Consider the following 12,299-nt stretch of genomic DNA (forward strand, 5'->3'; position numbering starts at 1 on the left):
AATTACACGAATTATGAACCTTGTAACCTAACAGCTTATACGTCCAGTAACTTAACAGGTTATTGCGTCAGTATTTTAACATCTCATGAGCTCAGTAACTCAACAAAAGAATGAAGATTTGAATGTAATGTTTTAATCGAAACGATTGCTTTTTTTTAAAAAATAAATCATACAATTATTAAATTTTCATAAAGTGCCCATTGCATTCGTTCCTATTTAAAATGAATAACCATAACTTAATGAATGCGTCCTGTGACCAAGCAAACAACATCTTGTTGTGAGTCAATAACGCGGTCGTACATCAAAACAATATGATATAAATACGGGTGTATCTCAGAAGTTGATCTTTGGACCTTTATCATTCCTGATATTCATAAATTGCCTCCCTGATAAGATTGTCTCTGAGACGGGTATATTTACTGACGACACCATGCTCTATAAAAGGCGCGAGGGGTAAACGATTAAAAACATATTGAAAACAATGATAGAAACTCTTGAGGAAGTACTGCAATCTGTAGTGGAATAGAGACAAAAATGGTAACATTCAATGCTGCCAAGACTAAGCTTGTTTATTTAATAATTACGAGAGACCTTCTTAACTACCAATAGCAATGGCTAAAGATACATTACCTGAATTGACTTCGTTCAAACTCCTTGACTTAACGTTCAGAGGGAACATGAGTTGGAACAGATACATCGATGGCGTTGCTGCTGTGAGGAAGTTGAGCTCTCTACCGTGCTAGAAAGTTAGTCGTAGACCTTTTTTCTTACAACTTGTCCTGAACTGTGTTCATCCTCTGTTCTGTCTCCACTGGGATCTTCCGACCACTCGATAGTTTCAGTTAAGATAAAAACGAAATGTAATAAATCCTCAAATATACCTCTCCATATTGATATTCTATGGCTAACTGGGATAGCTTCCGTACATTTACACCAGGTATACCTATGCCTTCCATGTTTGAAATGAACGTGTCCTCTATAGTGTCAGACCTGATGGAATGGTTAATTGTTGGTATAGACAGCTTTATATTCTTTAAAAACTTCCAGCATAAACCTAACATCCAACCATGGTTCTCTTCAAAATGTGCTGCCGCCATTGCACACAGAAATTACCTTTTCCATTGCTTTCAACGTAATAGATGTACTGAAAATAAAAACCCCGTCAGGACTACCAGCAAAGACTGTAAAAGGGTGATAAAGGACGCGATAGAGTTGTACGCCCAGTCCGTCACGTAAAAAGTAGCTGAGCAGCGGCTTGGTTCCCACCAATTTTGGCAAATAACAAACAGGGCCATGAACACAAGTATGCGCTTTATTCCAACCATTATTAATGGACCTAAAGTAATCTCGCCAGCATCAGACAAAGTCAAACTCATTGCTAAGAACTTTGATGCTAATTCTATTCTATGCAATCAGGGCCGCCCTCAGTATTTCTTCCTGTCTGCAAACACGCTATGCGAAATACAAATATCCGTGCATGATGTTATCACGCTAACAAGAACCATTGATTCCAGTAAAGCAACTGGCCCTGATGGCATTCCAAATATAATGCTGAAAAAGCTTCAATCAGAACTAGCTCCCATGCGTACAAAGCTGTTTAAATGTTGTCTTAAGGGAAATGCTTCCCAACACCCTGAAAGATCTCAAAAAAAAAATTCAGGTGATCGGTCATTCTCTCTCACAGCAGAACAGACCAATAAATCTCTTGTGCACCATGAATAAGTTGCTAGAAATATGTGTTAAATAGAGAAGTAATCAACATCCACAACAAAAATAACTTTCTCAGTAACAGATTAGATCTACAGCAGATGTGCTAACGGTTATATCTCATAGAATTAGTGAATCTCTCGACGGAGGCTTCCTTTCTAGGGGGCTTGCTCTTGACATTCAAAGGTCTACTCCACAAGATCTCCAGCTACGATATAGCTGGAAATATCTTCTCTATTATTAAATCATTTCCCTTTGATAGGTTTATAAGAGTGGTAATTGATGGGCAGAAATCAGAAGATCACAGTATTAATGTTGGAATCCCTCAGGGGTCCATCCTGGGCCAAACTCTCTTCCTGATCCTCATTAATAATCTCCCAAATCATATTCTAAGATCATTTGTAGACATTTATGCTGACGATATTACCATCTATGACAAGACTTCAAAAGCTATAAATGACCAAGATCTCTCCGATTCTCTTTCCTCTGATCTTGAGCATATGGGAAGGGATGGCTGGTTACTTTTAATGCATCTGAAACGAACTTCTATCTTTACATCACCAACGCTCTGACTCCTGCCTGATTAATTGAAATGAATAGCTCTCGTTTCGGGGAGGCTCCATGTTTTGACAAGCTACTGGGCCTGGCCTTTACTCCTGATCTGAAATGGAACACATACATACAAATCCATTGCCGACATCTCTCTCTCTCTATATATATATCTATCTCTAATATGCAATTCTCTACCTGTATAAGGGCCAAGTACGTCCTAGGATGGAGTACTGTTGCCATATCTGGGCAGGAGCTGCTAAAGCAGCTTACTTTGCATTTACAGAGTTCAAAATAGACTTCGTAGCCTAGTGAGGGATGCCCTTTCTCCTCCCTGCAACCTCTTTCCTGCAGAAGAGACATTGCGAGCCTGTCTCTGATCTATCGTTATTTTCATAGCAACTGCTCGTCTGAGCTCTATTCTGTGGTCCCCCTTGCAAAACTTTCACGAAAAAAAACTAACTAGCTGAAACCACTGTCAATAATTCCTCCACTCTTTATCTGTGTCTAAATCTAAACTCAGATTCCATGAACAAAGTTTCTTTCTTAGAACTGTACGCCTGTGGAACTCTGTTCAGTTTGCCTACTAGCTGACTAAAAAGTGTCCGTTTTCAAGCCCAACGTAAACAAGTTTATGATGAGCCGTCCCCTTAAGTATTTACTAAATTTTCACCGCTAACGATTACTACAATATTGCCCCATTAACTGCTGTACATTTATTAACCTTTATCCCCGAGTGGCCTCCGGGCCTTGATAAGAACCGGCTCCTTTAAAAAAATATCGCCTTTTCTTTGTAACAACGACATTTATTTCCTCATTGTTACGTTCGTGACATCACCCACGTGATCTAAAACGTTATCTCCGTCTCTAACGTGATCTCCTTTTTATGTGTCTCTTTTCCCTACCGCTGTCGTCATTTGGCATGAATGTGCATACGCGCGTCCGCGCTATGTTACAGAAGTAGATCTTAGTAAATATCGTGTAAATAACGATTTTCAACATTTAAAGAATGGAGCTGGATACATGTAAAGGTTATCGAAAGCAAACGTCATAGAAAGCTTCTTTTTAAATAGTTCAATTTGTTGATGACACTTTATAATTTCCCGCTAATCTTCCTGATGAACAGATTGTCAATAGTGACAAAAACAATAAACCTTGATAAACGGACACTTATCTGCTTATCGTGAGAAGACGTATCGGCGACGTTTTCAGCGGACGTGATTAAGGAGGCATTATCGACTTGTTCATGTCTCATTTTATCTTCAAAGATATGTAGCAAATGAGTTCACGAACTTTTCGTCAACTCAATAGCCTACAGGAAAATCCTACAGTTTATTTATAATGGTTGAAACGGCCAGAGTTCGATAAAAAACGACACAACAAAGAGCTGGCTTGAATTTGCGTAACACGGTTGTCCGACTGGGATCATTCTTAATTTGACGGATTATCAAATGTCGAACGTAACTTGGTTTTACCAATTTACAATAAGAAATATGTAAAAAAAATGTTAAAAATTCTATTTTTAATCCGTTTACAAATATTATTAAATGTTCAGGTGGGCGAGGTACCTGGTATATATTAACTAGTTCATATATTAGTGAATAAGGACGAAAACAGTTATAGACACGAGATGAAAATGTCAAGAGTGACGGAAATAAACAATCTCTACACTGCAACCTCTCTCCCACAGAAGAGACGTTGCGAGCCTATCCTTGTTTTATCGTTATTTCCATGGCAGGTGCTCGTCTGAACTCCAATCTCTGTTCCCCCCTCGCCAATCTTTCACGAAAAACACCCGTCTAGCTGAATCCACTGTCAAAAATTTCCCCCACTCTTTATCTGTGCCTAAATCAAAACGTGGATTCCATGAACAAAGCTTCTTTGTTAGAACTGCACGCCTGTGGAACTCTGTTCCGTCTGCCTGCTTCCCACCGGGCTACAACTTGGATGTCTTCAAGTCCAACGTTAACAAATTCCTAATGAACCGCCCCCTTAAGTAAACACTTCATCAAATCTCCACACTAACGTAATGTACTTGCAATAACCCTTATCCCTGAGTGGCTTCCGGGCCTTGATAAGTAGTGACCATCGTGTAAAAAAAAATCGTGAGAACTTAGGTAGGGCATGGAAAGGAGAGATGACGTCATAGGAAAGCGAAATAATTCTAGTTGAAAGTAACTGTGGTTAGTCGCGAAAGAGCCAACGAAAGACATACGTGTTAAATGGCGTGGACGCTTCCGCGATGCACATACATACAAAACGACAATTCTCCATCTTACTATATATATATATATATATATATATATATATATATATATATATATATATATATATATAGTGGTATGTGCGTGTGTGTATCTTTATTTAATTTTACGTAAACAAATTACGTGGTCACAACAATAACAAAGCTCCTGTTTCGGTCAAATATTAAACTTCATCGAGTGACCTTGATTTCTGATTTCATAGACATGCTCTTAAAATCTTCAATCCAGATTTTAAGAGCATGTCTCCATGAAATAGAAAGTTTAGGTCGCCTGAAACAGTAGCTTTGTAATTGTTGTGACGATGTAATTTCTTTACCTAAAATTATATAAAAACATATCTTGCTCCTTTTTATGGAGCACTACAAATAACTTCGTTAAATTGATTGGTATGTACTTTTGGATACCTTTAACCCGGAATAATTATATACCTATAGTCTAGCAGTTCAGCCCGGCTTTGCTCGGGCCCTATCTACTGCTCATAACTTTATGTGCACACACACACACACACACACACACACACACACACACACACACACACACACACACATATATATAAATATATATATATATACATATATATACATATATATATATATATATATATATATATATATATATATATATATATATATATATATTAACAGTTTGACTCATGTCCAAGTAACTTACATCTAAAATTTCAAGTGTTCAGACCCAAAATTGGCGAAGGAGTTTGGCAGAGTCTGCAAAGGTCAACTATACAACTTTGACCTATTGGCAGCCGAATTTTCGCCCCAAAATTGATTAAAAAGCATGTCTGAATACCCTTTATGTAACGTTTCCAATGTTTAGACCCCAAATTGGCTGAATAGTTTGCTAGAGACCGCAAAGGTCAAATCTTTTGAACTTTGACCCCTTGGCAGCTCAATTTGTCGACCCAAATCGATTAAAAAGCTTGCCCTATCTCTGAATACCTTTTATGTAAAATGTCAAATGTTTAGACTAGAAATTAACTGAGTAATTTGGTAGAGACCGCAGAGGTTAATTTTTTTCTTAAAACTTTGACCCCAATTTTGATCACTTAACATTTAGTTTTTAGGCTCAAATTAAATTATAAAGTTTGATCCATGCCCAAGTAACCTACATTTAAAATTTAATTCAAGTGTTTAGACTCCAAATTGCCGGACGAGTTTGGTAGAGTTTTCAAAGGCCAAATCTTTGAACCTTGACTCCTCGACAGCCAAATTTCTGGCCGAAAATTGATTAAAAAGATTTTCCCAAATATCAATATGCCTTATGTCAAATCTCGAGTCTCTAGACTTAAAATTGACAGAGTAGTTTGGTAGGGAAATGTACGCACAAAGACATACATACAGACAAATAATTTCACTATATATATATATATATATATATATATATATATATATAAATGAAATACTGAAGTGCAATAAGAATAGAACGTGTATAAAGCTGTAAATACAAACTCCAAATAAATATTAGTACCAATAATTATAAGCCAATCCCAGGGAGATAAAGAAAGTTCAAATTACAACAAAAGTTATTGTTTGACAAAGAGTAGAGACGATTATTAAAGTCTTTTCCTTAAACAATCGATTTTCAATAAAATGGCTAATCTTATCTGAGGAAATGTTGTTAGCAAAATAGATATGGGTAATGAATTCTGCACAGGAATTGAAAATTAAAATTGAGGTGATAGTGTAAAAAAGCATACCCAAAATTGAAATGACGAATATACTGAAACCGTTTTAAGATCCAATGAATAGTGGTATTTTTAGTCGCGTGCTAGTAACTCTATAAGTCACTCCCTCGGTCGGTCTGTCCATAAAACTTTTGTGCTTAGCCTTTTTGGTTAAGATCAAAGGTCTGTTGTTAATAGATGCTGTTCTTAGTTTTTTAAGCTTTTCCTTTCGCCAAGATCAATGTGTAGTATCTGTTCTGGCAGATACCGCAAGCAAAGACCATATGTGGGGACAATCCCACATATAAGACCTTGGTCAATGTAGGGGCAACCCTTCATACAAAATGTCACTATCCAGCTCCCTTACTCCCCGGAGAGTTGGTCCCCATTTCCTCTTCATTCCTCACATTAAAAATCGGGCTTGTGCCTAATTTGCTCGGTGGGGGAGCAAATAAATACCCTTTTCTTTTGGCCAAGATCAAAGTGTAGTATCTGTTCCAGCAGATACTGCAAGCAAAGACCATATGTGGGGCAGCCTCACATATAAAACCTTGGTCAATGTAGGGGCAACCCTTCGTACCAATTGTCACTATCCAGCTCCCCTACTCCCCGGGGAGTTGGTCCCCATTTCCTCTTCACTCCTCACATTAAAAATCGGCCTTGTGCCTAATTTGCTCGGTGGGGAAGCAAATAAATACCCTTTTCTTGGCCTTTTGGCCAAGATCAAAGTGTAGTATCTGTTCTTACTACATGCTGTACTTATGTTTGTAACTTTGTGATATAAAGTGGGGGATCACTTTTCTGTATTAATTTAATGTAAAATGATCACCCACTTTACAACCAGTCAGTCTCAAAGCCATTCAAATCATTCTCCAGATCATTCAAGTTGTTTTTGAAGGATTCCAGTTATTTTTTAAGCATTCAATTCATTCTTAAGGTCATTCAATTCATCCTTAAGTTCATTAAAGTCATTCTAAGTCATTTACTTTTTATTTATTTAAGTCATTTCAGCCCATTTTTCAGTCATTTTAGTTTATCTTTAAGAATTTCATGTCAATCCTACATTCACGCATTCGTTCATTACACGAGAGCACGCGACTAATGGCCTTGTTAAAAATGAATTGTGTTTTTTTTATTAGCATATCTCAAGTATATTTTATAAACCATCATTTTCAAATTGCTAGAATCGTTTGAAATAAAAAGTCCGTGAAGGCAAAACGTTGGATTGAATTAACTGAAAAGCAATAATTTGTGTAATTGGAGCCGAGGAGTTTCTTCCGTTATTAATTTATACTAGCGGGACCTGTGGAAATTCCACAGAGGAATCATTCATATGTAATATATTGATGTTGGCATTCTGTGGGCATTCAGCGTAAATGGAGACGCCCTGCTATTATTGTAGCTTTTTTGTTAAAACTGCAAAAGTATTATCTAAACTACCAGAGACGTCTGGCGTTACTCGGTCGTAAAGTATGCTTAAATATGATATTTAAAATCACGCAGATAATAATATATATTATTACAGAGTTAATGTTCTATCTATATTATAAAGTTGCGATTTCAAAAATAAAAAAAATATTTCCATATGAGTTGGGTTCATCAACTTGAATCAAAATCGAAACCAAAACCTATAAAATCCCCCCTTTTCCACCTCTTAACAAACAATCTTCATTTTAATCCATTTTAATTTCTTTCCTTTTATTCTTAATCTTTAATTTCAATTCAAACTATATATCAGTATATTCTATATTTCTCCCCCGCATCCCTTTTCTTTTCCTTTTCCTTTTCTTTCCTCTCACTTCTCCCTTCTATGTATCCAGCATTTTAACTTTTGGTTTTTGATACTCATAGGTAATTTAAAGGAATTTTATTCTTCTCATTTATTTTGGCTTAGATTGTCTGATGGGATCGGCAGGATAATTGTATTGTCCTGGCGATTGAAGCAACTTGTAATGATTTAAACAAAAATCCCCGTGGTTGAAATAATAAACACATTATATATATATATATATATATATATATATATATATATATATATATATATATATATATATATATATAGTCTTATTTGTAGTATTCCGAATTTTACTGGGTTTATATAATTCAGTAATCGTTTATTTATTCAATAAGTCCGAAGAAAAGCGGTTCTTATGAAAATTTTCAAACGACATAATGTTTGAATTTGTCCGAATGGTCTTGAAACACTTGTAACTAACAATGAAATACACTATTTGTTGCTATCAACCTATTCTTTGAAGTCATGGCTTTTGTTAAAACAGTATACATATATATATATAAATATATATATATATATATATATATATATATATATATATATATATATATATAAAGCTGAATGTGTGTGTGTGTCTGGTCACGAATAAGTTCCTACATGGTTGACCATTTTAAAAAACTGATTACATATAATGATAGAAGATGTATCGAGACACAGGAATGGGCATGTTTGATCTGGCAGAACGGTGGTTCATTAAAATTGGGGGGGGGGGTCTGCGTTCACGCCTGGTCCACAAAGTATGGAAATAAAAATAAAAAAAAAAACGTTTACAAGTGTTTTTGATATAGATGTACATAAGGATACTTTAATAAGTATGTTTTAACTTAAATAGGGATGGTATGATGAAATTGTGGGTCTGCGTTCGCGCCTGGCCTCCATAGAATGGAAATAGGCATACACTTTAATAAAGACTTTTCATATCTATCTGCGTAAGTATACTTTGATAATTATGCTTCAGTTTGAAGGAATATGGTATAATAAAATTATGGGGTGTTCGTTCGCACCTGACCTCCATAGAATGAAAATATGTCACAAAGTTTAACAAGGTTTTTTTAATATAGATCCACAGAATATTGTGATAAGTGTTTCAGTGTGAACAGGTATGGTATAATAAATTATGGGGTTTATCTATTTTATTTTTGCTTTCATCATATTCTGTTTTGGTTTTGATGCCTCCAAATTCGAAGCTATCTCTTTGCAACCCTTCCTTTTCATAACCTATCATACTTTCATAAATCAGAGTCCATTTTCTGTAGGCTGATTTTTAACCCAGTCAACGACAGGTACCTTTGCTATATATATATATATATATATATATATATATATATATATATATATATATATATATATATATACAAAAACTTGAGTTCTTTCAGCTAAACCAAAACTTATGAATAATTTTTGATAAAATAATTTATAAAAAAGAAAATAGATTACTGGAGTGCCATCAGCTATAATCGAAACCGAAACCAAAACTTCTGAGGAATTCTTGGCAAAATTATTTATAAAAAAATCGATGACTTAAGTTCAATCAGCTATAATCGAAACTGAAACCAAAACTTATGAAGAAGTCTTGATAAAATTATTATTTACAAAAATCAGAAGGCCATAACAATTAAACGACAGTCACTCGGATGTAAGCGTGACACACAAAATAAATAACACACACGCTATCCTATTATTATATAGATGAAATTAATTTATATATTTTTTCTATTTCGAAATTTCTATATTATGAGTGTTGGAGAATTTTAAAATGTTCCTCTCGGCGTTTTTTTTTTTTAAATGAAATCTAATGTTTCCCCACGCTGTATCTAGATCATAAACCAATTTGACCGAATCCAGTAAAATTTCAGTTTTTAAGGGGGGGGGAGAGGAATGTTGGTTTAAAAAATATTGGAATCTCTCTGATGTAGGTTTTTACATACCAGGGAATGGAAACTGGCATTTGCTATGACTAAAAAAATATATAGGTCAAACGGATGGCGGTAGGGGTACATAAAAGGTCGTATACACCGAGGCTAGGAATGGTTAGTGGGAGTGTGGGGTTTAAAAGTTCTGAACTTCGTAAGCAGATGTGTGGAAATTTGTTCGTTAGATAAGTACGCATTTTAAATGATTTGAAGCGCTTAATTATGTAGATTAATTTAACTTACGTAGTTTTCTATTATTTTAGCGTCCCTAGTATAACCAGCACATGTTTATATCAAAATAACATTACTGATTTGAATTGTTTTTAATTATCGATTTCATCTTGAATTTTATGATTTAAAGTAAAATTGAATGGTATTTGACTAATTCATATATTAGTGGTTAATAATCTTATAATCTTGCGATTTCAGCTACCAAATTTGTGGTTGTGTCATTATCGAGGATGTGAATAGATTGAATAAGACATAACAACCGATCAGCTTCTATATAAATGGCGTCTTTATTTACATATCTCAAACATGAGTACACCGGTAAGGGGGCGTAACTCCAGCCGGTGAAAACTCTTGTTCAGTCCCTCATGCAACATCTTCCCTTTTCTCAATAATAAAAACAGAAGATAAAGACAAACAAAACAAAAAAAAACAAAACAAACACAACAAAAAGTCTGATAAGAATTAAAACAGTCTACAAAACACAGTGATCTAGGCATTCCTTGGGCTGACTACCCTCCTACCTAACAGGGATTATTCTGCCCTTTCACTTATGTTGTGAAATCCTTGAATCTCACAAGATCTCTTATTATTCTTCCTGACCGTGTTGTCCACAACCTTTCCGGAGTTGGTTTTGTTGGGGATGGGGTCGGGTTGAGGTTTTCTCTTATTTCACCTTCATATTGAGGTGGTTCTGAGTTATATATCTCTTCTGTACTCTGCCCTGTATTCTTGGGTAACTCGCTCTGCACTTCATATGGCTGGTGTATTCCTGATGTGAGTGGGGGTGTCTCTGCAGTTTTCTTCAAATCTCCTCTATTCCGTCGATATAAGTCCCCATCCACTTTTACATGGTATGATCGCTCATCCAGTCTCCTCCATACAACAGCTTTTCTCCACTCCTTTTGACCATTTATGTGTGGTTTCATCCGTACTACATCTCCAGGATACAATGGTTTAAGTGGTTTTACTTTGTGGTTGAAAGCATGTTCTTGCCTCCTGCGGTCTTGCTTCACTGATTTTCTCAGATTTTTGGGCAATTCTGGCTTGAGTAAATCCTCCCTGGTTGGGAGAAGTGTTTTTGTTCTCCTTGACATCAGCTTCTGAGCTGGTGATAAGAGACCTTTGGCTGGCGTATTCCTGTGATCCAACATTGCTAGGTATGGATCAGCCTTATCGTCCATCGCTTTCCGGAAAAGGTTCTTTGCCATCTTTACCGCAGATTCCACTTTGCCATTTGCCTTGCTATTGTATGGACTGACAGGTGTATGTGTAAAACACCACTTTTTTGCAAAGGTAGAAAATTCCTGGCTACTAAACTGAGGCCCATTATCAGTTACGACCTGGTCTGGTATTCCATGTCGTGCAAAATGGTGTTTAAGTTTAGTTATCACTGTCTTTGCTTGTGTATTGAGAAGATGATCGATTTCCCAGAAGTTGCTCATATAATCAACTGTGCACAGATAGTCTCTATCTGCAAACTTAAAGAGATCTACTCCCACTTTCGCCCAGGGTCTGTCAGGAACTTCATGGACCATTAATGGTTCTGCCGGGTTGGCCACTTCATATTTTCTACATGTGGGGCAATTTGACACATAGTCTTTGATGTCACTGTTCATATTTGGCCAATACAAGCATTCTCTTGCTCTTCTGCAACATCCTTCTACTCCCAGGTGTGTGGAATGCAGCTTTTCTTTCAACACCGCCCTCTGTGTCAGTGGAACCACTACCCGGTTTCCTCTGAAAATTAAACCATCTTGCACCGTCATTTCATTCCGCATGTTAAAATATGGTCTCACCTCTGGGTCAAGATGTATTTTTTCTTCTGGCCATCCTTCCAGAATTACTTGCTGTAACTGCTGCATGCTTCTGTCTTCCTTCGTGGCTGAGCGCAGTTCAAGCAGCCTTCTCTCTGTTACAGGAATATATTCTGCTTCCTTGACATCATCTTCATCGTCCATATCTTCACTGCTCAATGCATAAATGTATGCTCTTGATAGCGTGTCTGCAAGGAACATTTTCTTACCTGGATGGTACAGAACGGTAGCATCGTAAGCCTGTAGTCGCATCAGCATGTTTTGAAGTCGTTTTGGGCATTTCACCAATTCTTTTTTCATAATCGCCTCCAGTGGCTTATGATCGGTTAGCACTGTTATCTGTCGACC

General features: G+C 36.3%; 2 protein-coding genes and 1 pseudogene across 2 annotated transcripts in view; 1 reads left to right on the forward strand and 2 right to left on the reverse strand.

Annotated features, from left to right (window-relative positions):
• Positions 1–12,299, reverse strand: part of LOC145263083 (DBH-like monooxygenase protein 1) — a 414,483-nt gene that overhangs the window by 262,853 nt on the left and 139,331 nt on the right. The window lies entirely within an intron of this gene.
• Positions 1–12,299, reverse strand: part of LOC145263084 (orexin receptor type 2-like) — a 661,665-nt gene that overhangs the window by 137,957 nt on the left and 511,409 nt on the right. The window lies entirely within an intron of this gene.
• On the forward strand, positions 6,895–7,032 carry LOC145263409 (U2 spliceosomal RNA; annotated as a pseudogene).

Source organism: Euprymna scolopes, chromosome 38, assembly GCF_053919585.1.
Source record: "Euprymna scolopes isolate OS-2025 chromosome 38, ASM5391958v1, whole genome shotgun sequence".
Classification (NCBI taxonomy): Eukaryota; Metazoa; Mollusca; class Cephalopoda; order Sepiida; family Sepiolidae; genus Euprymna; species Euprymna scolopes.